This window comes from Centrocercus urophasianus, unplaced genomic scaffold (genome assembly GCF_019232065.1).
Source record: "Centrocercus urophasianus isolate 14NV4802_14NV808 unplaced genomic scaffold, USGS_Curo_1.0 seq_13, whole genome shotgun sequence".
NCBI lineage: Eukaryota > Metazoa > Chordata > Aves > Galliformes > Phasianidae > Centrocercus > Centrocercus urophasianus.
In genome coordinates this window covers 42,691,700-42,717,219 of record NW_024884475.1, presented here as the reverse complement: position 1 = coordinate 42,717,219, position 25,520 = coordinate 42,691,700, and the positions used below count along the sequence as shown (strand labels likewise).

Below are 25,520 nucleotides of genomic sequence, written 5' to 3'. Positions count from 1 at the left end.
GCAGTGTCTGTTCACAACAATTGGCAACAATTTGCTGTTCTTCTATTTGTCATACTTTTTCTACCTAATGAACCTGTGGTCCATCCACACAGACTTATTGACTGCAATGAGGCTTGTGATGGGGATTCTTTTAAGTTTTGCTGAGATTCAAAGAGGGGAAATATAAGTAAAGTGAGTTTAGGATGTAACAGTATAAGAACTACACTACCAGCTAGAAAGATTATTATGACCTCATTTGTTAGAAAAGGAAGAAAGTTTATGGTGTTATTACTAAGCTGGAGGGTCTAAGCTGCCTCATAGAATAGGCTTGGTTTTTGCATAGTGTTAAGTGAAACATTAGTATCGCTGTAGTTGTCATGTGAATGCTGTGAGTTTAAGACCAATGAATGTGCAGACTTTGTAAAGCAGAAAATCACTAAAATTTTAAAAATTCTTAAGAAATTATAGTGCGAAACATTACAGTAGGAAAAAAGCATTCTTTTTAATGTAGTAGGTATTTGGGCTTGTCTTTCAACACAGTGTGGCCTCATCTACCAGTCTATTAACACAATTCATAAAAATAGAAGAAGGAAAGCTTTGTCTATAGTAATAACAAGATATAGGATTAGTCTTTGGAGTGCTACTGGAAGTAGCTGGAAACTTTGAGTCAAAATGTTAGACTTGCTGGTCATGTATGAATCTGGCAAATATAACAAGACTTAACTGAACTCTGTAATCCCCCAGTGATCAACTCTTTGGTTCTAAGCCAACTCTGGTATACTCTTTGGTTCTAAGCCTTTCATCAAATGTATCTGTACACTATTCAGCACTGTAGTGGAACATGATCAATTCACGTCTGTCCCCATTAGAAGGCATCAAAACTTTGACAAGCCTTCAGGATCAGTTGTGAAATATCAGGTATATTTCAATGATATCCACTTCTTAGTGCTATTAAGACTCTAGCCTTGCTGCAGATTTGCTCACTCTGCCCTTCCCAGTATTCTTGGTACACAACAAAAGGAAAATATCCATCTTCAGAGTTGGTGTTGTTATATAAAATGTCAGAATAAGTGATTAGTCCTGGCACATGACATGCATCATTAAAGAATAATATGCACCCTGTTAGAGGTTTAAGCACTTTTTTGACAAAACCTGCAAAATGATGATGGAAATTGCTTTAGGTCTTGGAAAGATTAGCTTTTTTTTAAGAATCCAGAGCCTCTTCTCTGCAAACCTGCTGAGAGGAGATTAAGCAGTGGCTGTACAACATCTAGTTTATGTAAAATACAGCATCAGATAAAACCTTTGTCCTGTAGAAACTGCAAGAGTGGTATTAATTTACTGATACACCACCCTTATTAACAAAACCCACGTTTCTTCAGAGAGACCTTCTTGTGAGCTTGCTGGCATCATTCTTCTTTGAAGCAATCCTCAGAGCATTTTGCTGCTCTCTGGGCACTGTGAGTGATGGATTGAGCCTCACACAAAGGGCAGAGATTATTAATCTGGTACTGTAAATGAAAATTTGGCAGGGAAAGCTGTGTTGGTATAGTTACTGTGTACAAGAGGGATCTTATCTGAGATCAGGGAGTGCAAGAGGTTCTTCAAGACTAATTATCAAGGACCAAAAGATTCTGGGTAAAAAGTCTTGTGCTTACCTTTTCCATCTTTCATAATCTGACTGCGAGTCAGGCACTTTATTCCATAAATATGACTGCCTGAATGAACTTCTTCTGATCTCTCCTTGCTAAGTAATTGGTTTCACAGTGGTGATCTTCCCTTGAGCAGGGATGTCTCTCAAGGATACTCCAGACACTGAAGTGAATACTCCTTACCAACTACAGAGCTTTGGTAAGTGACTGATATCACACATAAGTTGCCCAGAACATCTTGGAAAACCCTAAACTGCTCATGAATTTCAGACCACAGGGACATAATTTCTGTGGGAAGTGGATCTCAGTCTCTTGTTCTTCCCGTATTTGCAGGGTGCTGTAACAAAGCTATCCTCCCATGGTGCAAGTAGTATCTTTAGAGCCAGTCGATTTGAAGGTGAAACCTCTGTGAAAGAAACTGCCATGATGAAATCGTGGAGTGATTCCCTTGGTGCAAGTTGTGAACTGGGTTGAGTTGCCCTCACTAGACCATTGAAGGTCATTTCCTTTACAGCTGAGGCTGTGGTTGTGTAAAGTAAGCTGGCCCTGCTGTAGATCTTCAAAAAGCTTTTCCACAGTGTCTTCATCCAGACTTTTCAGGCTAGAACATGAATTAGATGAATACGTGCTTGCACTTACTCACTGCTTTATTTTTATTTGATTTGTAAAGGACATCCTATAGAGCACATTTAAGGTCAGCAGTATGAGATGGAAAAAGGAAACTTGACATTTATAGATGTGAGCATTAGACACTACGGGTGAAGTTAGTGATAGCATGGTACCAATTAGGATTCATTTCAGTTTGCTAAAACAAAGAGTTTATGAGTAAAGAGTCACCTGCTGCCTCCCAAGTCATGTTGAGAGGCTGGAGAAATGAAAACTTACTCTAAACGTATTTCCTATGATGTCTTTTATCTCAGAAATGGAGGTGAAAAATAACTTCACTCCTTGTGCTATTGAAGCTGGTTATTTCATCTACTGGAGTTCCCTTGGCAGGGTTGGAAAGCTGTCCTGCAGTGGCTGATAAAAGCAATCCCATGGGGTGAAAATATCCAGATGCCACTTAGATCTGCAACACAGGTTTCAGTGTGCTTCCCAACAACAAATAAGCATTCAATTAAAGGCTGAAGCAAAGTGCACCACCTCTGCTGTCTTTTTATAGCTGTATAGTGTATATCTAAGCAATGAACAACTCCAGCCTAACAGCAGAGCTGCTCTGCGAAGCAGTGGTGTCAGTTTTGCTCAGTAAGCACAAACAGTGTTTCTGCTTAGTACTGCAGAGCCATAATCTGGCTACAGGAAGCAAATACATGCTTGAGGATTTTTTATTTTCCTGACTTCTCCGAAGTAAGTCATCCTTACTTTTTCACTAACAGTCTCCTTACCTGGAAGTTGGATTTGTTGCAGCCAGATCTTGTAACCTGTCCCTCAAGGTTCAAACCAGCAGAGTAGCGCAAGGGAGATGGATATACATAATATTCCAGTCATCAGACTCAGAACTTATCTGCTTTCAGTGGAAACTCTCTAACAGCTTTATGTACATCTGGCTCTTTTTAAGTTGTCAATCTTCTGTTCATCTCTCCCCCAAGAGAACTACTTGGGAAGTATTTTTTTTCTCGTAGAAATTCTGAGGAAACATCTATTAAGGATTTATGCTAATGTTAAATAACAGAGGAAAGATCAGATTTTCCTTGCTCAAGTTTATACCTTGAAAGGCTGCAAAGAGATTAACTTCTAACTAGGAAATTATCCTTTCTTCGAAAAAGGAAGTTCTCTGTCAAAGAATACTTTGTATTCTGCTGAGACTCGGGATTCTCCCTCAGGTGCCACTTTTGTCCCCTGGCACTGAAGTGCAGCTTTCAGTAGGTAGGTCATTATGATATAGCAGTGGCAGGGAAAAAAGCTATCCTCCAGTTAATGCCTGATGCCAGGATTTAAATATGGTGCTGTCTGTGTCTTGCTTCGGGGAGATCTCTTGTGTGCCTGTCTGTGACGTGTTTAGGCAAGAGAAAATAAGGTAGACCATGCCAATGAAATCAAGGTCCGCAGTCTCTTTGTTATATGAATATATGTTGGATATTCAAATGTGCAAAAGTATGCAGTGTTAAATAACATAATGGGAGCACTGGCTCTTCTACAAAAAGAAGATGGGCATGAAGAGGTCTTCCTAAATTCTTCACCTCTCAGCTTATTTTTGTCCTAGTTGGACTAAAATGTTATGGGAGTTATCACTTAACTAAGGTAGTAAAGTACTCTATTGATGGACGTAGAGTTATGCCAGTGCCAAGCTGCATTAAATGTTCTTCTGTGATATCAGCTTGCATCTTCAAAATATGGGAAGTGAAAAGTGCTCAGTGATGTTTAATTAATTAGCTTAAAAAAAAAAAATTGCTTCAGAGGAGAGGCATTTGAGAACAGTAACCTACCAAGCATTTCTAAGAGAGAGCCTGGTGAGACCTGCCCATAGACTGTGATGTTTTTGGCATGGTGCCTAATGCTTGGGTTTAGTCCAAATGTTCACTTCCCCGCTGCTGAAATCAAGACTGAAGTTTTTTGTTATTTTTTTAAAGGAGTACACATTCATTCTCAACCTATCCTAATGATAATTCCATTCTAAGTCTCGATGGTTTGGAGATAGACCTCTTTGTGGGGCTTCCCTTCTGTAGTCTGTACAGCAATCTGCCAGTGGAGAGGCATGTGGATAGAAGATCTCCAGATACAGAATAGCAGCTCATGCAGGAATTTGCAGCTTAACAAGGGTTAGTGGCCTTTTGAGATAGCTAGCTCTTCATATTAATACCAGCAGTTATGATAACTGGATACAAATTAGGGTGTATAAAGTGGCTGAAATGAGCTATTGGCAGATAGAGACTCTCTCTGTCCATCTCCACAGATTTGGCAATGGTGCATCTTTTTTTTCTTCCTAGGATTTATTCAGTTTGGAGGATTTGAGGGTGATCTACCTCTGTGTGGTAGGCAAACTGTAATTCAGGAAAACAGTGCAAAACTGTAAAGCCTGTTCTTCATCAGGTAGATTGAAAGAGAGAGGAATGCAGAGCTGGATCCTCTCCAGAATCAGATACTTCTCAGACTGCTTGGTACATCTGTAAATTGTATAGTATGTGTATGTCTGTTTTACGTAATTTTCCAGAGAGGGAAAAAATAATTTGACCCTGTGAAGAAGCTAAAATGATATTTATCAGCTACAATAAACAACCTTTCCCCACCAGCAACTTTTTAACAGTAGTAAAATGATGTAAAAGAACAGAAATGTTTGAAACTCACTTTAAAGTTAAATTTCAGAAAAAAACCCAGTCAAATACGAAAATCCACTTCAACAGCAATGTATCTTCAAGCTTATGCTTCACTAGAAATAAAGCCTCAGATTTCTGTGAGGCAAATGAGTTGTTTTTACTAAATTACACCTTAATTTTTCTACCTTAATGACTCTTCTTGTAGTTAAGCCTCAACAGTTAATGGGCAGTAGGCTAGATGCTTCCCGTTTTACTTACCAGACTAAATAAATGCAGTGCAATGAAGAGGTGACATATCAGGTTTATATGAAGAAGAAAGACTGAAAGGCAATCTGAGCAAAAGATGTAAGTGGAAAGCTGACTGTATTACAGTCTTGCCCCTTGTTTTGTTCTTCAGGATTGTTAAGATTTACCCGCTGGTACTTGTACATATGGCTAACATCTGATATCTGTGGGCTGAGGAGTCACACGGAAATTATAAGTGCTTTCTTCTCACTGCTGTGTAGGTATACTGGAGAGTCAACTCCTGCTCCAAAAACCTAAAAGTTCAGATAGATGGAAGAGGAAACTGATGAGAGGTATCATCAAGGGAGGTATTGACTTTATGAGCTTAGAGAAGATCCTGCTCTTCTCAATGCTCCTGCAGTGTGATGCCTGAACCTTGTACACGAACATTGCATTTGAAGCCAATGGGACTGTTTTCCCTAAGAAAAAGGGGCTGCACCCAAGCTGTAAGCAGCCAGTTTGTATGTAGAATGTACTTCCAATTAGTTCTTTCTCTATGGGAGATGAAGATAAGGAGCAGTTCTGCAGGGGAGAACATTTACTGCTAAATGAGGTAGGTAGGCTTCTTGTCTTGGTCAAGCGTAGGGGTCTAAGTGTTGCTTGGCTTGCATATCTTTTCTAAAATAGCTTTTTCAGACTAGAGAGGTAACATTACTTGGATTCCCTGTTAATAAGTAGCCCAAATGCTGGTGAGGTTCTTTGGAGTCAGCGGACTTTCTGTCATGATGGAAGCAGTCTGTAGAGCTGTCCAGGTCTAACTTAGGCATGACATATAGGAGTGGAGCCTGCCAAGGCTTGAATGCTCTCTGTTTTCTCAGAGTTAAGATTTTGACTCAGGATTGTGGCTTGCTAGAATGGATTCTGCAGTTCAGCCATAGCTTTTGTTTATCCTGTCATTAAGTCTTCATTTGATTTTCCCATGCTTCTGGAGGTATGTTTATTACATTTTAGATAAAAAAATAATAACGATAACAAAAGTTAATTGTGATAGCATTAGTTACATATTTGCAATCTTAGCAATGGACAATATTAAAGAGAAAATTATGCTTTTTAAAAATGTTTTAAAATGCTAGAAGAAAGAAATTTTTAAAAATCTTATCAATACAGCTGACCTTAAACACTGATGATTATCTCATCATTGTCCTTTTTTAGTTCTGTAATTGTGCAAATCAGTGGAGATGTCTGCTAGCACAGCAGTTTTGATGAGGGAAAAGGAAAATCAGCAGATCTCACTAAGCATCGAGGACCTTGGTGTCTCTCAGGCTACACATAATTGTTGACTGAAACATGCTTTTAAAGTGGTAATGACTGACAGTAGTTCTATATGGTCTCTTCAACATTACAGAGACAACAACCATGTTGCTTCTCAATATCCCTCAAGTCTTAGGCCGTCTGTATTGCTTTTAAGTCATAAATAACAAGGCATCTGTACAAATCTCATGGCTGTACTGTCTGTAAAGGCACTTAAAAAAAAATACTTTAAGCATAGGTTTTGGAAGGAAAATCCAGCTTTCTTTTTACCCCAGGATGGACAAACTATCCTCAGTCTGAGCTATGCATGGGTATGAAGCTGTAATCAGCTTTGTGAAAATGTGCTTGTCAGCATCCATATTGATGACTTCCCTCATCTTTCATTCTTTCTTTCCCCTTTTTACTGCCCTTTCTTCTGCCCTTCATTAAAACAAAATTGTAGCCGTGCAGCTTAATTTTCCATTAGAGGGGAAATAAGACCTGATGTCTGGTTGTACCTTTATCGTGAATTATTTATTTATACCACATACATTATGGTTGTTTTACTGAGCATCTGAACAAACCCAGCCCAGGTACCAACATTCACTTGTCCATGAAGCACTCTGTCTCTTTAGTGAATGCAGGCTGGAGAGATTAAAGGAAGAGTTTTTGCAGACAGTGAAATTTCCATCACATTTCATTTGAAGATTATTTTTTTCCTGACAGACAACTTACTATCACCTCCTGCAGAGACCTCCTTTTCTTATTTTTTCAAAGACCACTTCCCTCCTTTCTTCATTTGTGTGCAAAGCAATTTCTCCTTCCCTGCATGTTGCCTCGCTTCCCCTCTATTAAGCAGATATCACATGAGTTGATTTATGGATTGTTTCTCCTATCTTGGATAGCAAAATGGAGAAACTACAAATTGATAAGTAGTCCTGCTGAAAATTGTGTGTTTTCTGAGGAGCTCACTGACTTCACTGTCAGATGCAACTGTACTTTGTGTACACACCATTTTACTAATAATATATCCAAGCCTGTAATTACTGATGACAGCACTAACATGTTATTGATCAAGTCATGGCCATTTTGAGATATTAATTAAAAATCATCTGAAGAGCTTGACATAGCCTGTTTTACATACAATCTCTTTATTGTAAGATTGTAGAAGTATATTATTTTTAAAAATCAAAATAGAAAACAGGCATTCGCGTGTCTGTGGAATTGAACAGCAAATGTGATGTGTACAGATTGTCTCTCAGGCAAGAAATCAGACAATAACTTTTAATGAAACTGTTCTGCAAACCTTGAAAGCAAATGTATGATTTATCTGAGCACCAGAGACTGGCAACACTACTCATCTTACCAAAGGTCTTGATCTCAAGAGATTAATTCTTTGATACATAATGTGCTTCTTTAGCAAGATGACCTATTTTCAGTACAGTTAAAATCATGTAGTCCTGGCACAGTGTATTTGTTTAACAGAAACTCTGTGATATTTAGTGTTTTCCTATTATTTCTAGATTCTAGAATCTGAGGATAAAACAAGGATATTTGTTTCTCATCAGAGGAAAGATACAAATTCTAGAGAAAAAGATGTTGCAAAGTGCGACCTCCCATTCTGGAAGGATCTTGAAGTAATAAGGAAAGAACCATAGCATTAAAGATGATCTCTCTGGTTCTGCATTAATTATCCAGGGCAATAGCACCTCATCTCTCAGGTGGTGCTGTAAAGAGTAAAGAGCTGTATCTGGGGACAGACAAAAGCAAGCTGACTAAGACTCAGTGCAAACAACTTTGTCATGACAAAGATCAAATAAGGAATCAAGTAGAAAAGCTGCAAGAACGTGATGCTTTTGGCTAGGTGTACATTTGCCAGCTGATACTACTTTGGTATGAGGGACATAGTGGGCATGATGGTGATGATTTGACCGTTGGACTAAGTGATCACAGCGATCTTTTACAACCTTAATGATTCTGCGATTCTCTCATTCTATGATTCTACAGTTCTCTCTCTGACTGCATAAGATTGAGTGATCCTGAAACCAGTTTGCTGACATGATCTCCCTGCTGATGCATGGAGTGCATACATTATCTGTGCTGAGCCCAGGTTTGAAGATAGTGAAGCCCCTTACTAGACCTATGAATGGCTGTTTATGTTCGCATTAACTTTCCAATAATTTTTTTTTTTCTATAAACAGCATCATTTTTTTTTCCTTCTTTCAAATATTGCTGATGATTTATTGCTTGCCAGTGAGGTCTGTGACAGCCAACAAAAAAGCTCAAGAGGCTAGAGAAAACACAAACATATGTAAAAATTGCTTCCTTGTCTAATACCACTGTGATGCTGTCATGTGTTTATGGGCCATCCTGACAGTTAACACTGGGAAGTGAGAAGTGTGAAGGGGGAGCAGTGAGAATTAACACCAATAAAAATAAAGTTATTCTAAGGGACAGGGTCCAGAGGATCGAGAAGGTGCCACGTGCAAGGCTCTTATTATTATTTATATATGTTTTTATAAAAGTCAAACTGAAAAACAAACCACTCCCCACACTCTTTCATACAGATTCCCACACCGCCTGCACAGTATGCAGGCTAAACTGGCACAGTGTGATCAGTGTTACTGAGAAATGAAGTCTGGAGGTCAAAGAAAGTGTATGTCTATGTGCGGGTAAAATGGGGCAATGTGCCCAGGCAAGACTGTTGGTGCAGCTTTGAGATAAAGTGATGCTAATTCTAGTAGGCAATAGGTAATGGCTTCTGAAATTGAATTAGCCCTGGAATTCTTGATTGTTGAATTTCATTCAATGTCTGAAGGAACACTGTAAGGGAAGGTGCTTGAAGCACCAGCTCTAGTCCTTGGGCTATGTCCTCTGCAGGCACTCATTTCCAATACTGCAGACCATCAACCCTGGTAGAATGATGCAGGATGAATCAAATCCCCAAATACTGGAATTTACTGATGAATTTTCATTTCCCTATGTATGTATGCAGTTTCTAATAAATCTTGTGTGTAATAAATCAGCTACTGATGATGCATCTGTGAGAAGAAAGGCATCACCTTTGATTTACAAATGACTGCTTTTCTTGGCCTGTGGTTTAGGTTATCATTTTGGATAGTATTGTTGCATATTCAGATGTGGAAAACATACTTGGCTTTGATTATCCAAGAAGCTGCTCAATATTTTCCCCAGAATTCATGATATAATGTGGCAATGTTGTTTTGGAATCTGCAGTAAAAACATAGGTCCCTCTCATACAGTCTTATCAGCATAATGGGAATTGTGGAGTTTCTGTGTGGCTTTCAAGCATGCAAAGTGATGAAGACAGCGTCCTTTTTTTCCCCACAGGTTTTCTTTTATCTACTGACCGCTGCTTACACAAGACAACTAGAGTTTTATTCCTGGCTGTGCCAAAATTAGGTTTAGTAGGGGAACACTCTGAAAAGCAGTAAGAAACATACTTTCGTTTTATGAGAGTTCAAGTCACAGGCATTATGGGAAAGGTGAAAGGAATTTAAAAGTAATTTTATCCCCTTAGAATGTGCAGTATATGATCTAAATCTTTTCCTATTCTAAATACATTAGATTATCTTGTCTCCACTGGAAAATGAAGGATCTAATATATGGCCTTGCTGTATTGCCTAAGTAACTGAGCTTCCTAAATCATACAGTATAATCTGCTTTATGCTGTGTTGACATGCAGTTGCAGTGACATGCTAGACCTATACTGCCCCGGCTTCTGTGTCAGGAGAGAAGATTGATGTAAGGCAGAGCTTCAGAAAAGCTACAGGTCTTTCAGTGCAAGATCCCAAATACACCCTAGGATATGGACCAAATAGTACTCCAGCACACAGCACACATTGAAAGGCGAGGGAACATAGCTTCCTATCTGCTGGGCAGCTGAATTCTCTGCTGACTTCCAAGATACAGGAGAGAAAAATTGCATTAAGCTTCTTCCAGTTCCCATTTTGCATGATTAAAATCATCAGGACTATTTTTGAATAAATTTTAACAAGTTTATTTCACAAAATGTTCTAGCTCTCTGCAGAAAATGAATGGGACTGTGTTTCTTAAGAAGAAATCAAATGACCAGAAGTATCATCAGCAATTTTATAATAAAAATGTAGATGACATCAGCTTGGAAGTGGCACTGGGATTCATCATATATGTGCCTTATGCATAACTATCCTTGTATGCCAGAATCTCCTACAATGCATCTTTTCCTCTCACCAAGAGTTTAGGTTATGGCACATCATGGGAGACAAAATCTGGTCTTTGTAACATAACTTCCTCTGAAGCTCATTGCAACACTTCAGAAAAAAAATCTGTGAGGAAATTAGCTGAAACTATCAGTGTTCTCAACATTGTAGTTATCTGAGGGAAGCACAGTATTGAGAAGGATGGGGAACAAGGACTGCTGTGAGTTCCAGCCATCCTGCCCTTTCCAAATTCCGAAGCGCCCAAATTGTGGACAAGCCAGAACTGATGTGGCCAGAGAAAAGAGCACATCACTTCCTAAAAATGATATCTTCCTGTCACTGTCATAATTGCCTGTGTCATTGAAATTGACATGGCTCTATTTAATCTCAAGGGGTATTCCTACTCTTCATTTCTAAACTGCTATTTCTGCCTTTTACATTAGAGCTAAAGGCATTTTGAACCTTGCACTTTGCACAGGAGTTATGAGACATTTTAAATTAGGGTGTACTGAGGGATACTTTACCTCTGGCTCTCACATATTTGATCTGAGATTTGTTCTGTAAGCAGCAACAGAGTGAGAAATTTGCAACTTAAAAGGATTGAGTTATATTTATGTTCTGATGTATCCTCAACTGTAATAGACTGAGAAACATTTTATCTCTAGCATTTGCACTTTGCTCTAAGACTTGCACCCTTTAAGGAGGACTGAAATTGCTCTTTTCTCTCAGTGATAAATGGCTTGAGTTTCTGAGATCCTAATTGAGTGCCACAGTGAGGAAACCTTAAAAATAAATAGTATGAGACTTTCTGAGGACTGAATAAGATGTTGACCTCTTTTCATTCAAAATGCACAAGCAGAAAGAATCATTTGGAAAAGGAAATGCAAAACAACCATTATTGTCAGCAATCTCCATCTTTCCAAAATCTATAGCTTGTTCATGCTGCCATAGTTGTTTTTGATAGGACAATAAATAGGATTAAATCAAAAGCAACTGAATGTCGTGATAATACTACTATAATAAATCAAGGTGTGCTGGTCAATATTTTAGGAGCTGTATGTTTCAGATTAGACTGTAAATATGCACAGAAAACATGGACCACAGAACGTGATAAATGACCCCCATAAAATGTTGATGTAATTCTACCACAGCAGTGAAAGGCTATAGAAAATGGTGAGGATTTTCTTCATGCTGAGGCTGCATTTGGTAGCAAATGTTTGTTATTCTTTTGAACTAGATAAAACAATCAACACTTAGAGAAGACAACTTAGTGTTTAATGGGTGATGTAACTAAAGATGTATCATGTAATTCAGTTGTCTGCATGCACCTTGAAGCTCTGAAGTGAATGCACAGATAATGCAACTTGCTTTTCCCCGTGGTGTTTCAGGAGTCTAAAGTAGCTCTGTGAGCATTTCAGGGCTTGAGTGTTGCTACAGGGATACGTGTGTCTTACAACTGACACTTCTGATCACCTTTTGGTTTTGTTTTTAATCAACTTACAATTAGAGCAAAAAAATATTTGGTGCCTGTAAACAGCAAGAAGTGGATCTTTTGCTTAAATTGAAGCTGTAGGCTTAAATCTGAAACCCTGCTCTAGCTGGCATATATTGGAATCACCATAAGTTCAACTTCAGTTTATTCCACTTGTGCCTTTTAGATCATTTTAGTTTTCTGTGTTCAAATGAATACCAGAAGCTGATGATAATTAGCTGGTTTCTCCCTAATAATGCTGCAACTGTGGGATTAACTAGATAACCTGGAACAGGTTGCCTAGGGACGTGGTGGATGCCCCATCCCTGGAGACTTTCAAGGTGAGGCTGGATAAGGCCCTGGGCATCCTGATCCAGCTGTGGTGCCCCTGTTTATTTCACGGGAGTTGGACTAGAGGGCCTTCAGAGGTCTCTTCCAACTCTTAAGAATTCTAGGATTCTAAATGGAAAAATAGATCAGATGAATAGAAATGGTGATAGGGCCTTTACTGTCACTTTTTTAAGAACTGTATCCAGAAGACAAGGAACTTTGCAAATGAGGAAGAAGCGGAAGTGAAAAGACCAAAGCAGATGCACAGTGAGAATCTCTAGTAACGTTTGCTGCATAAGGACATTAAAACAGCAGACACAGGAACCATATTGCAAAGATGATCAGGGCAAATTAAGGGGTATTCAGGTGTCTGTGGCTGTAAAGGGCTATCTAAGAACGTATATCATCTGACCAGGTATTCACTTGCTGTTCAACAAATTCATTTTGTAATTAGCAAATCCACTTGTTTGGTTTTTTCTGCTTCATATTCCTCTCATGTAAAATCATAGTTTTTTATGAAACTGTACGGTGATTTGAAAATTCATACAAGCTTTGTGCAGACAACTCCAGATAGCAAAATCAATTCTCTAGGAAATCATCAGGACCCCAAATACCCTTGACTTGCTGGTCATAAGTATGGAAATGCCTACAAAATGTTTGTTTGAAGCGATATCAACGGTCTGGGTCAGCAAAGAACAAGCTGCTCTATGAAACAAGTGGTCAGTATTAGAAGTAGTGTCTAGCGTTAAAGCTGACATCCATCCTATGCAATCTGCTCTTTCATTACATGCAAACACTGTTGAGCCTTGTCTAGCATTTCCAGATTGCCGAAGGGTTTTAAGAATTGAATTCCCATTGGGAATAAGTAGGATCTGATTGATAGATCAGAGTGTGGGTCTAGGTTACAAGAAACTCTGTAAAGTAAAACAAAATATGAACCAAAATAGCTTGAGACCAAGAAAAATAAAGTAGGGAAGTCAAATGGGCAACTTGCAGGAAATTAGAGACATACATACACATACCAGTTATAACGGGAGCAGGAAAATCTTTCTGCAGGGGGTTCTGTGGAAATGAAATGGCAAAGAAACAACATGTAAACAACAGAGTCTTCTGTGCTGGGGAGCAAAGTTCAGTGTGGCTCTTTCAGACCAAAGACTTGTTTGGACTTTCTGAAGATATTACATCAACAGGGACAGTTGTGAGACCTTGGAGGGTGCTGGAGGGGGCTCCCGGTTTTGGAGGACAGAAATGTAATGGCTGCTTTAGACTTGATTCTAATTAACAGGGAAGAATTTAATGTGGATTTTAAAAGGATAGGTAACTAGGATGAAAATAATTATGAGGGATTGAATTTGCTACTTTAAGGAGAAGAAAATGCAAGATAATTAAAGTCGAGATCAAAGAATTGGTAAGAGCTTAGAAAAATCAGTTCATTCTGAAGAAGAGAACAGCAAACTGTTTAGAGTGGAGAAGTGGGTTCAGAGATGAGTGTGGCCGCAAGAACAGACTTTCATGGCCTGAAAATGAGCAGAGAATTGAGCAGGGAGCAAATAGAAGAATGCACTCTGGATGACGAGAAGAAAATATAAGTATGAGGGGAGTAGTGGCAGAAAACATTGTCACACAAAATAGTTTCTATTAGCAAGAAAAGTGGAAAAAATGAGAAAAAAGCTTAAACAGGGAATTGGAAAATGTTTTCAAGAACTGCTCATTATCAGGGATGGACTGAGAATCTCTCATTTTGCTTCAAAGAAGGGTTGGACTTGGAAGGTTCTTGTAAGTCCCCTTGCAGCTCACCTTTCTCTGATTTATGTGGCAAGGCAAATCAGAATCTTTGCTACTGAATGACAAAGCAGCAGTAATTATACCACCATTCTTTTTACAAACGAATATAATTTCACCTTTGTCTTTAAAGACATTTTAAAAGGTCACAGACATTATATTTGATTCTGAAGATAGCAGCATCTTGACTAAATAGCACATTTCTGAAAGCATATATCAATGTGCTCAGTAAAGACTGAAATTATTGAGGGAGGGCAGGACTCATATTTTTGAACAAAAAACACTGATCAAGTTAGATATAGGTGTGAATTAATGCCTGTTGCTGCTTTCCAGGAGATGTATGACAACTGAGTGCCATTCCCTTGCCCTCCAAATGTGCTTCAAAACACTTGGGATGAATGGTGCCCCACTTGAATTCACAGTGAGGGAAATGGCCTATCCCAAATCTTGAGTTTCACCTACTGTGGTCACTGGGTTATGTTACTGTGCCTCGCACATTACTCTGCTTCTACATGCATTGCTGCAACACTTGATCTTTTCCCATGGAAAGGATCTCCCCTTTAAAAACTAAGTTTTCTCAGGGAACAAATAGCCTCAGGCTGGCTTTTTGCATGTTTTCAGTCAACTATAACATAGTGAATTCTATCTGTATCAGCCCTCCTCTGTATGCCTTTTCTCTTTCTTTGGGGAAACATCCAGGTCTTCTTGAATGCTTTTGAGTCTAAATGCCAAAACATCTGCGTCTTATCCCATTATATAATGACCAAGATTTATTCACTATTTAGTCATTAAAATAGAATTAATTAAGAGACTGTAGGCTTGATTTGGATCTTTTTTCCCCATTTTCATGAATGCCCTAATGTAGCCTCCAGTTCATGATCTCATTTTGCAGACTCAAGTTTAATAAGTAATTCTCTAGTATTAATTCTGGTCTACATAATATTCCTTTTACAAACTTTGAACAATCCGCAATATTCCACAAGTGGTACCTAGAAATGAATGGAAGCATTGATTCTGCTGCAAATCTACCTCCCATCCTTGCCTTAGTTTCTATTCACCCTTCCAATTTCCTACAATGAGCCCTGCAGCAGCAAGTTTGCTCCATTACAGCTTTGCTATCAAGTTGGGGCGATTTTCTTAGCATTTTTCTTTTTTTCTTCATTTTGTATCATGCAGGGGTGATGCACTCTTTCCTCACATACTTTCCTGACAGGAAAGTTTATTCTTCTTAATCCAATAGGAGGATATTATCTTCTTTATCTGTCATAGGAGGAAATAAAATTGTTATTCTTGCCTTAGTAATTTGATTTCCTTCCTTGATAAGGTCACTCTTTGGTGGATGAAGGGAAGGCAAGAGGACATAATCTTTCTGGATTTTAGTAATGCCTTTGATACTATCATTCACTCCAGCATCCTTTTGGACAAACTGTCCAACTGTGAAACAAACAGGCTCATGCTATGCTGGGACCTGAACTGGCTTGACAGTAGAACTCAAAGGATTGTAGTGAATGAGGCTACATCTGGCTGGTGGATCGTCAGTAACAGTGTTCCTGAAAGCTCAATTCTGGGGGCTATCCTATCCTAAAAGTTTAGGAAGAATCTCACCCAAGATGAGAGAGAAAAGGGTAATATTTTGTCTTTTTTTCTAAGAGGTTCAATTATTATGTCCCTTGCTCAGAATCTTTTATCCTTGGGCTATTTCCCAATCTCTCCAAAAATACTTAGTAAATGTGTTGGGTCTGTAAATCAAGAAGAATTGATCTTGGGACTCCAGCATCGAGGAGAAGGAAGAAAATATCTTACAGCATCTGTGCTTGCATGGATTGGAAACTGAACTTGAGGGAGGCAGCCATACAGGTTTGCAGAAGTGCCTTTTAAACAATAAAACTTTGACTTGCAGAGACAGACAGTCTTGGAGGTTCCTTTATATACAGACTCCAAATTGCCTACTTAACAAGGCACTGAAAGTGGAATTTTGAATTAGGTAGTCAGGGACTTAATAGAAATCACACTCAAAGCTAGACTAAGTTCCTCAAGGGCCAGTCTGGAAATGTGGCCCATCAGTGCAAAGTCTTCCATGTATTTCAGTTTGGGAGCTAAAGTGCTTTGGATATGTGAAGTCATTCTGCAGCAATAAAAAAAATCAACAACTGTGAGAACAACCCAGGCAAATGTGCTTAGGCTGTGGGCTGATTTATATAAACAAGAAGCTTAAAATAGCTACGATCATCATATCAGCTTAATTATCTGAGATATGTAGTTATTTAAATGTTCATGTGCATGTTCACACACGCAGATGTATCATACACAAATACATTCATATTTTACTCAGCCTTTTAGAAGATATTTACAGATACTGGAAATTAAATGGGATGGCATATAAATGCATTACACGTCAAGGGCAGTAATTAGTTGCATAATCTTTGATGCCACAGTGGGGCAATCTAAGAATGTCCTGAGCTCTTGGGTGGGTTTCCCCTCACTGAATCTAAATTGTTTTTTTTTTCATTACAACAGACTTTTCTCCCAAATTCATCCTGTCTGTTGAGTTTTACTGAATTTTTAAAGAATGAAAAGATTAAAGTGTGTTTTACTGTTAAGGTAATTGGAATCAAAATAAAGGCAAACAATACCTTATATGAAAAGTACTTTAACTTAGAGTCTAATTGGAAGATTTACAAGGAAATTCTCAGAAAACTGAGTCTGTCCCCAGAGTGTAAGTTCTGTAAAGCTAAAGGAGTAGCAAGTACCAACTCTTTCTGTTGTATATCCAAGTGCTATTTGATCTAGAATTATTGCTTCACCAAAATAGTTATCTTGGAACTCTGATGCTAAGATCTATCAAAAATAGGCATTAAACCCTTTTTTGCTGCTGTCTGTTGTACAGTAAAATACATCATTTGAGTTTGGCTTTTGAAGTAAGTTGTGTCTACAAAACTGTATCCATATTGTTTTTCCCTGCAGAAGCTTTGCAAATATACATACTACAACTAACTACCAAATTCTTTTGGCCAGGCAGCTATAAATGACATTTTGTCTGCTGCCTTTTCAGTGTGGCTTACTCCTGGGAGATGCATTTGAAATCTGATCAAACTTTGCTAGTTATCCATCATATTTTTTACCATCTTCATTGATGCTGGAAGATTTAGTTAACCCATGGCAACACAGCTACTCATCTCAGCTTCTCCTGAGCTTTTTAACTGTGTTTGTTGGTCACTCATGGGCTAATGGAACCTCTAGTTGTGCTCTCAAAAACGGAATTCACTCAAAACAGACTTGTCCAGCCGGTTCCATAGGAATGTGACGTTTGCTCTTCATTGCTCATTGAGCGAAGTTCATTTTACTGTAGCTGGGCTTTCACTCAAAGGTTAATAGTGCTGAAGAGGACCTACTGATTATAGCCTTCGGTGAGCTTTTGACCTAGAGTTCTAAATTTTTGTCACATATTAACAACCTGTATCATAACTAACACTTACACGACCTCTTCCCAGTAGGTTCTAGAATTGCATAAGCAGCAAACGAGAGTCAGAGGACAAGGCAAAAAGAGACACCATGACTTTTTTTGAGTCACAGAAGTTGCAAACAGCAGCTGCCAATCATGGTGACAGGCAGCTGTGATCACAAAACGTTTCATGGTAGTTACATGTGTCAGTCTCTTCCATCTCATTATGGATTTTAATGTTTAATTAGTTTAGCAATTAATTATTCATTAGAGATGAATGAAATTCTGAATTTCTATCCTCTGAGAAATTCCAGTAATTCAACATGGATTTGTTTGCCAAATTGAGGTGAATCATATCACTAAATTTCAGATTTCTCAAGTTGGAGAGCCATACTGGTATGTCTAAATCTATGTCTAATGGTTGAATACAGGGTAGACTCACTCTTGAATGCTTAGGATTTAGTAATGCTCATGTGATGAACAGATGCCACCTTGGTGATCCAGCACCTGGTTCTCAATAATGCTAATGGCCTTGTCACTCTGTCAGTGGATATCTCCAAACCCTGGTGCAAAACCCCTGGAGAGGGGAGAAAGAGAGAAGGGGACAGAGGGAGACAATAACAGCCTGCTTACTTATTGTGCATTTCACCTTCTTTCTGGTTATGCTAACCATATTGCCAGGGATCAGGAGCAGAGGGGTACCAGTCACACTTGCTAAGTCCCATTAAGACAGGAATTCAATTGCCTGCTGTGCGTAACTCTGAGTATACTGAACTGAGAAAAAGCTGCAAATATTCCCAGGAGTTGTGGACCCAACAACACCTGCCTTACTGCATATTGTCTTAACTAAGGCCTATCTGATTTTTCTGCTGCTGATACATGGTTGAGTTCACACTACTTTTCTTTCTGGGAAACATGTTTTCCTCTGTCTTGTCACCTGTTTTCTGTAGAACTCAATATAGACTTTATGTTCTACTTCTCCATTAAATCTGGTTGACTTTTGCTAACTGATTCCAAGGTTACAAGTAAAGGGAAACTGGCAGGAAGTGAAGTTACAGAAACCCTGTATCCTAGGGGAAAAAAAAAAGATACATGGAAAACCAGTTAAAAGAAGCCATCCTGGTAGCTATTGACTCTTGCTGTGCAGTCTTTAATAAATAACGCTATGCAGTGGGGAAATGCAGTAAAAGCTACCTCCAGTGTTAGGCTGTCATGTAACAGTCAGGCCCACATGCAGTGCCACGTGAGTTTGATAAGACCAGTTATTAGAAGCTGCAGTATTGAGATAAAGCAACCAATAAATACTTCGATTTCAACTGGTTACGTGGGTCCAGGGTCTTACTTATGTACACAAATGTGAAATACAGTGAATTGTTGGATTAATTTCTTTGCAAGAATCTTTTCTGTTTGCATTGGGGTAGTAATGAGAAATGTTTGTTTTACATTGACTGAGTAGAAATAGGGATTTTTGCATATTAACAGGTATATATTTGGGATTTTGTGATTAGGTTAATTAAGTGACATGCCAGATCAGGATATTGTAAAAAGTTAGACACTTATTTGGAAATTATAACATCTTCATCCTGGCTATCTGGGGCTTTGAATGTTATTGCCCCTGTGCATTGCCCCTTGATCTTCAGAAGAGTGATTCCCATGGCTGAGATATGCAGGGCTTGCAGCTCCAAATGGATCCATCCCGCCATAGCTGGCATTGCTCTGGAAAGTCAGCTATTTCCAAAAAGAAATAGACAGCACCACACATCCTTTCCTACCTCATTCTTAGTGCTAGACTTTGGCAGCCCTTTTCACATTTTTAAAGTTCATTTGAGTGAATAAACCTCAAAAGCATGAAAATTCAGAAAAATTTCAGCTACCTTTGACAATCTGCCAAGGCCCACAGCCCTTAAACCTCCTGAAGGTAATACTGCTCAGAAGTGCAAGTTCTAAGATAATGAGGAAAGTAAAAACAAGTGGGTCAGAGAACAAGCTTGCCTGAATTATCTTCACAGCTTCACAGCTGCTAGCAAGCTCCTACTAAAGCCAGCAAATCTTCTGTTTCTGGCTGAGGTATCTAGCTAGAGGTACACACAGGTATTCTCCTAGCAAACAATCAGCACTGCCTTTGAATTTCCACTGAAATTCACTTTCTTTCTCTTCAGATGTTCTCTTCTACTACCGAGAAGATTTAGTACTTTTTGAGAGAGAGGAAGATTAAACTACCTTAAGAAACAAGACTGATAGACTGGAGGGGTGGAAAAAAAAAATTCTGTTCTCCAGGGTGGTTAAATTCTACTTTCAGGAAATGCCTCCTGTTAAACCTGCAAGCTATACTAGGATGGGTCTGTAAGCTACAAAAGGTCCACTTGTACTTGTAGCACGTGTATTTATTGCTTGAGGCAATCCTGTATCGAGAGTACAATTGAATAACAGGAAGGGCTGACAGTGTAAGTATTCCTGCTTTCTCTCCTTATTCTAAAGCAATAGGAGACAACCCTGAGGTATATGATGAATCGTTTCATTAAAGCACTGAAAAAGATTAGCTGCTTTTCATCTAGTACTACTCATTTCAGTTATGGAAGTGATGTCCTTAATTATCTGTACTTTGTAGGACATTTACCCATGGAGCTGGTTTGGGGCTGTCTTTTCTGGGCTAAAACTTTCTGGAGCCAGATCTTAGTATGAGCTTGCGTGCAGTGAAATTTGCTCAGCCTTACCTAGCAAAGCCAATGTGCCAGACCTTCAAATTAAGGCTACCTGCAGTAGTGCTCAGTGTTTTTTTAGTGCCTCAGAGCCTTGGGTTCATAGAATCATAGAACAGCTTGGGTTGGAAGGGTCTTCAAGGATCATGAAGTTGCAACCATGAAGTTGTAAACCCCTAGATCAAGTACTAGCTCTCATTGCTCAGGGCCCCATCCAGCCTGGCCTGAAACACCTCCAGGGACGGGGCAGAACGATGGCAAACTCCAGAGTTATATATACCTGCTTAAATCTTGCTCAGAGAAAGATAGGTTGAGGTTCACCAGTTATATGTGGAGCAGTGTCAGAACAACATTCTGAACTGAAAATCTCAATCTGCTTTAATGTTCTTGTTTCTGTTAAATGAACATAGGGTTGATCAGAGCACAGTATGTCTGTATGGTCACGGTTTGCTCCAGAACTGCAAGGATAAACACAGGAACAAACAAGGAGACAAATATTTCTACATCTATTTTCTTGTAGATATACACCCTTTTGTAGCAGGTGCATGCTTAATTTTGCAAAAAGACCAAACTGAGAAGGGCCATGCTTTGCTAGATGCTGTCTGGTTTGATGTTCTGTGCTGAGGATCCTAGACTCTAACATTAGGAGCTGGACAAGAGCAAAAATGGATTTAGCAGGTTAGGTAAGCAGTTTAGCAGAAGATCAAGAAGCACGCTACAGATTTCCTACTTCACAACTCAATTCCTTTCCATCTGTACCATTCCACCATCCCCTTCGCTGAACCATGAAGTCAGGAGAAAGCAAAGACTTGAACCTTGTGAAACTTTCCCATTTTAAATTGGGTTTGTCTCTTGAGAACATGTGCAGAACCAGTTCCTAGAAAACCTCCACAAACACTGCTGAATGATGGGATGGGATGGCCAGGATAGTACATAAGGTCAGCTTCCTTTGCCCCTTTGGTTGAGCTATACCTAAAAAATGCCAGCTGTGCAGAATTAAATCAGCTGACTCACTTGCAGTTCACAGTGAATAAAAGGAGTAACTGAGCCATTTAGGCTCTAGTGCTTCTGATGTTCTGAAAGACCAAAGTCTGCTGATCCCCTTTTCCTGCTGGAGGAGCATTTAGATAACTGTTCAGTCTACAACATGTTTGGTAAACAAACTTGATGGATTGGGTGGCAGATTTAATTTAAGTAGAGGCATAGAGAGGTGTGCAATTATTAGTCAATTACACATCCATTAATAGGCTACTGCACTGAACTATTAATCATTTGTGAAATTAATTCTTTCCCTTCTTTTTCTTTAAAGGGCAGATACAACTTCTAAAGAGAGGAATGCTTCAGGATATGCCTGTTGTCATTAGGGGTAAGTTTTGAACTCCCACATATAGATGCATTTATCATGTTTATCCTCTAACCTTTCAGTCTTGTTGGAAGTATGGGATGTCCATTGGCAGTACTGTTTTCTGTTATAGTTTACATAGTTTTGATAATTGTTGTCAGATAGATCTCTGTATTCTGAAATTCCTGGAAAAGGGAATAAGGCTAGTAATTTTTCTCGTTTTGTAGTCATATTATTATCCTTATTATTCCTTTATTTCAGGCTTTTTTTTATCTTCCCCGCTTCCCCCACCCCAGAAATATTAACGTAATTCAGAAGGTTAAAAACAAACCAACAAAAAAAGCTTTGAGAGAAAACTTCATTTGAGGACTTTTGTCATTAATATTTGTCTTATTTTCTTACCAGCAATGAGTCTTAATGGTAAAAAAAAAATTACAAGTTCTAGATACAGTGATGTGGAGGGGACATTTAGATGACTGCCAGCAATTCCTTAAGCTCCCACTGCTGGTAAAATCGTTTTTCAAGAGTCTTTCAGGCTTTCCTTGCCCCTTCACCTATCGTGCACAGTGACTGATCTCAGTATGGAGAGTAAATATCATCAGTGTCAAGGGGAAATGGAGATGTGTCACACATGTTTTTCTGTGGGTTGAATCCCAAGATTTTGGGGTTTCATATCTCAAAGAGAATTCCCTAGTTTCTCAGGTGAAAGGAAAAAAACATTGTTTAAACTGTACTTGGCAATCTGTGATGAACAGCATTCAGAGGAGCAGAGGGCATGTTTTGGCTATGCTCTCCACTGCATGCTACATCTTCACAAGAACAGGTCTGGAAGAGGTCATCTTTCTGACTCCGGTCACCTGCTTACATCTGCTAGCCAAACTGATAGACCTAAACTTGAATCCCGGTAGTGCTTCATGCTACCATCACATCCCCTGAGCTGCAGACCTGAACTAGAAAAGGCATAATGGTAAACGTAAACGTAATGGTAAACGGCAAGAAGTTATACCAGAGGAGGTTTAGGTTGGATATTAGGAGAAACTTTTTCTCTCAAAGGGTGGTCAGGCACTGGAATGGCTGCCCAGGGAGGCGGTGGAGTCGCCGTCCCTGGTAGTGTTCAAGAGGCGCCTGGATGAGGAGCTACGAGAGATGGTTTAATGCTTGTGGTACTGATAGGAATGGGAGGGTGGTTGGACTAGATGATCTTGCAGGTTGTTTCCAACCTTGTGATTCTTGATTCTGTGATTCTGTAAGTACATAAACATTGTATTTCAAAACCACAAGGGGAATGTTGCTAGGAATTGTATATTGATAATTATTCTTAAAGCACGGGCAGAAATGGATGTTCAAAGGAAAAATTAGAGGCATATCTTATTAAATGGTAAGCTATATGACATCCTTAAAAGGTCAAGGCCTTTCTGTTAAGCAACATGTCCCATGTTTAAAATGGGCACCTAAGTACTGCTTCTGCTTGGGCAAATGTGAACTATTGATGCTGACAACTGCTAACAGAAATTAAGGTCAGAGCTTTGAAACACATTTGTGAAAAATCAGTGACCCCAATCCATAGTGACTCTGCTATCTCAACCAGATCCAATTAGTGAGCTAAAAAAGTCAGAACTGGAAATTAACAAACTGCTGATTTGCATTCAACTTGCTGTTAGCCAGAACCCCCAAACTCTTTTCTACAAAGCTGTTCTCCAGCCTCTCCTTCCTCAGTCTTACACATAGCCAGGGTTGCCCACTCTCTGATGCAGAATCCAGCACTTGCTCTTGTTAAACTTCACGCAGTTGGTGATTGCACAGCCCTCTTATTTGTGAAGATCTCTCTGTAAGGCCTCTTTACCCTCAAGGGAGCCAACAGCTCCTCTTAATTTAGTACAATGTGCAAATTTACTCAGTATGCATTCAAATCCTGCATCCAAATCATTCATAAAAACGTTGAAAAGAACTGGCCCTGAAAAGTACCTTGTCACAGGCTATTAGACACATCTACTGAGCACAGTCCTTCGCTCCTAGGTACCACAGGTTGTCTGTAAAACAAAAGTAATTGCCTCCTTGTGAGGGAAGGTGAGAAGGCATGAGATACAATTAATTATGATATATTCGGTACTTGAAGATTCTTTGAGTGCAATTGCCAAAAAAGGGCAGAGCTTTTTTATTAGTTATGGTTATGGCACCCTTTGGCTCATTGACTAATTGTTTCCAGAATTTCCTATTCTCATCAAGTTGTCAGCCAGGACTTCCAGAAATGGCCTTTTACTACAGTGAATCATAGGAAGGCTGTCAGGCTATGAGAGCTGGTACTTCCTGCACACGTGGCTATTCAAAGGATCAATCCATAGGCCACACATAGAAAAAGCAGCAGCACTTGCTTTTTGTGGGATAAAATACTGTTCTGAGTAACCTATTAGAAGATACATAAGGGAGACCATTTGGATTAGGGAGCTCTTGACATCAGATTTTGATATTAATCTGTCCTTGTGTAACTGATAGAAGCATACAGTTACAATAAAACATGCCAGAAAAGAGAATTAAATCAAAAGGAACAGACAAGAAAGTGACAGAGTATTTGAAGATGATTAGGAGAGGAGGGATTCTGTGCCTCCAAGCTGTCTGCTGTTGCTTTGCCACTGCAAGAAGTGTTGAAAGCAGTGATAGTTCTATCCAGTCCTCTCCCTTTCCATTCATGTCTCCATTTGCACTGGGTGCTTGGCTGCCTTCACATGTCACAGGTACTTCTGAGAAGGTAGGTTAAGGAAGGTGAACTTGGAACATGTTAGAACTCTTTAATTCAAAACTAACAAAATCTGAGAGACATCTGGACTTTAGTTTCTAAAAATCATTATTCTCAAGAAAGCCCAGAATTCACGTGGACAGAAGACTCCTTCTGATGCATTTCAGAAAAATTCTGATGTGTGTCTGTGCTCACCATTAACTAAACATCAAATGAGGTATGGTGTTAATTTTGCCCCATGCCAGACTGGCAAGAGCTATTGTGAGTACTGTTAGTTAAAAGACCTTTTCTTTTCTCTTTTTTTTTTTTTTTTTTTTTTTTTTTTTTTTTTTTTAAAACCTGCCTTCCTCTATAATCAGGCATGTAATGCATTTCGCCATGGAGATGTGGCCTATTAAACCTTATCCACAGCTCCCTTTGTGTCTCTGTAGCTCTCTCCTAATAGCACCTAGTGGTTTTTAAGCCTTTGGATAGAAAGAAGTGCATGACAGGCTGCATGAAGAATAGTTTAAAGCAATAGAGGAAAGAGGAAGTGTTGTAGTGGATGACCAGATCCATTCAGTGCCTACTGTCCAATTCCTTTTATACCTCTTCAACAGTTCTTGAGGAGTTTTTGCAGAAAAACTGGAAAAAAAAAAAAAAAAAAAAAAAAAAAAAAAAAAAAAAGGTTCTGGCAAGAGGCAAATCTGTCTGCAGAGGAAAAATCTATGTCAAGAGGATTTTCACATTTATTTTCTGTCATTGGCTCATTGCACTGGGCCTGAACTCTATGTGAGGAGGGCAGACTCGCAGCATAGTTGTTCATGAGGTAGGACTGTAGCATTTCTGCTCTTCAGAATCTCTTCTCCATCCTGGTGATACTTAGTTGGTGATTAAGCATGAAATGGCATTTGGTTCCAGTGTGATTTGTTACCCTGTCATGCTGTTATCTCTAATAACTTCCAACAGTTACATACTGCACTCAGGAAGGCTAAGAGCTAGGAATCAGGGTGGTCGTTGCATGCAGGATGGCCAACAGCTTCTTGCTTGTACTGAAACTTCTGTATGGATCTTGATCAGCTAAGCATCTGGTTCTGCAGGCTCTTTTTTTCTCTGAGGAAAGTAGCTGGTAAGCTCAG

The 25,520-nt window shown here is 39.1% G+C and overlaps 1 long non-coding RNA gene across 3 annotated transcripts in view; it reads left to right on the top strand.

The window, feature by feature from the left end:
* The window catches only part of LOC122157007, a 185,300-nt gene that overhangs the window by 140,941 nt on the left and 18,839 nt on the right, over nt 1-25,520 (top strand). For all 3 annotated transcript variants that reach the window (XR_006167749.1, XR_006167750.1, XR_006167748.1), the window contains exon 5: nt 21,636-21,692. This is a non-coding gene — a long non-coding RNA (uncharacterized LOC122157007). The remainder of the gene's footprint in view (nt 1-21,635; nt 21,693-25,520) is intronic.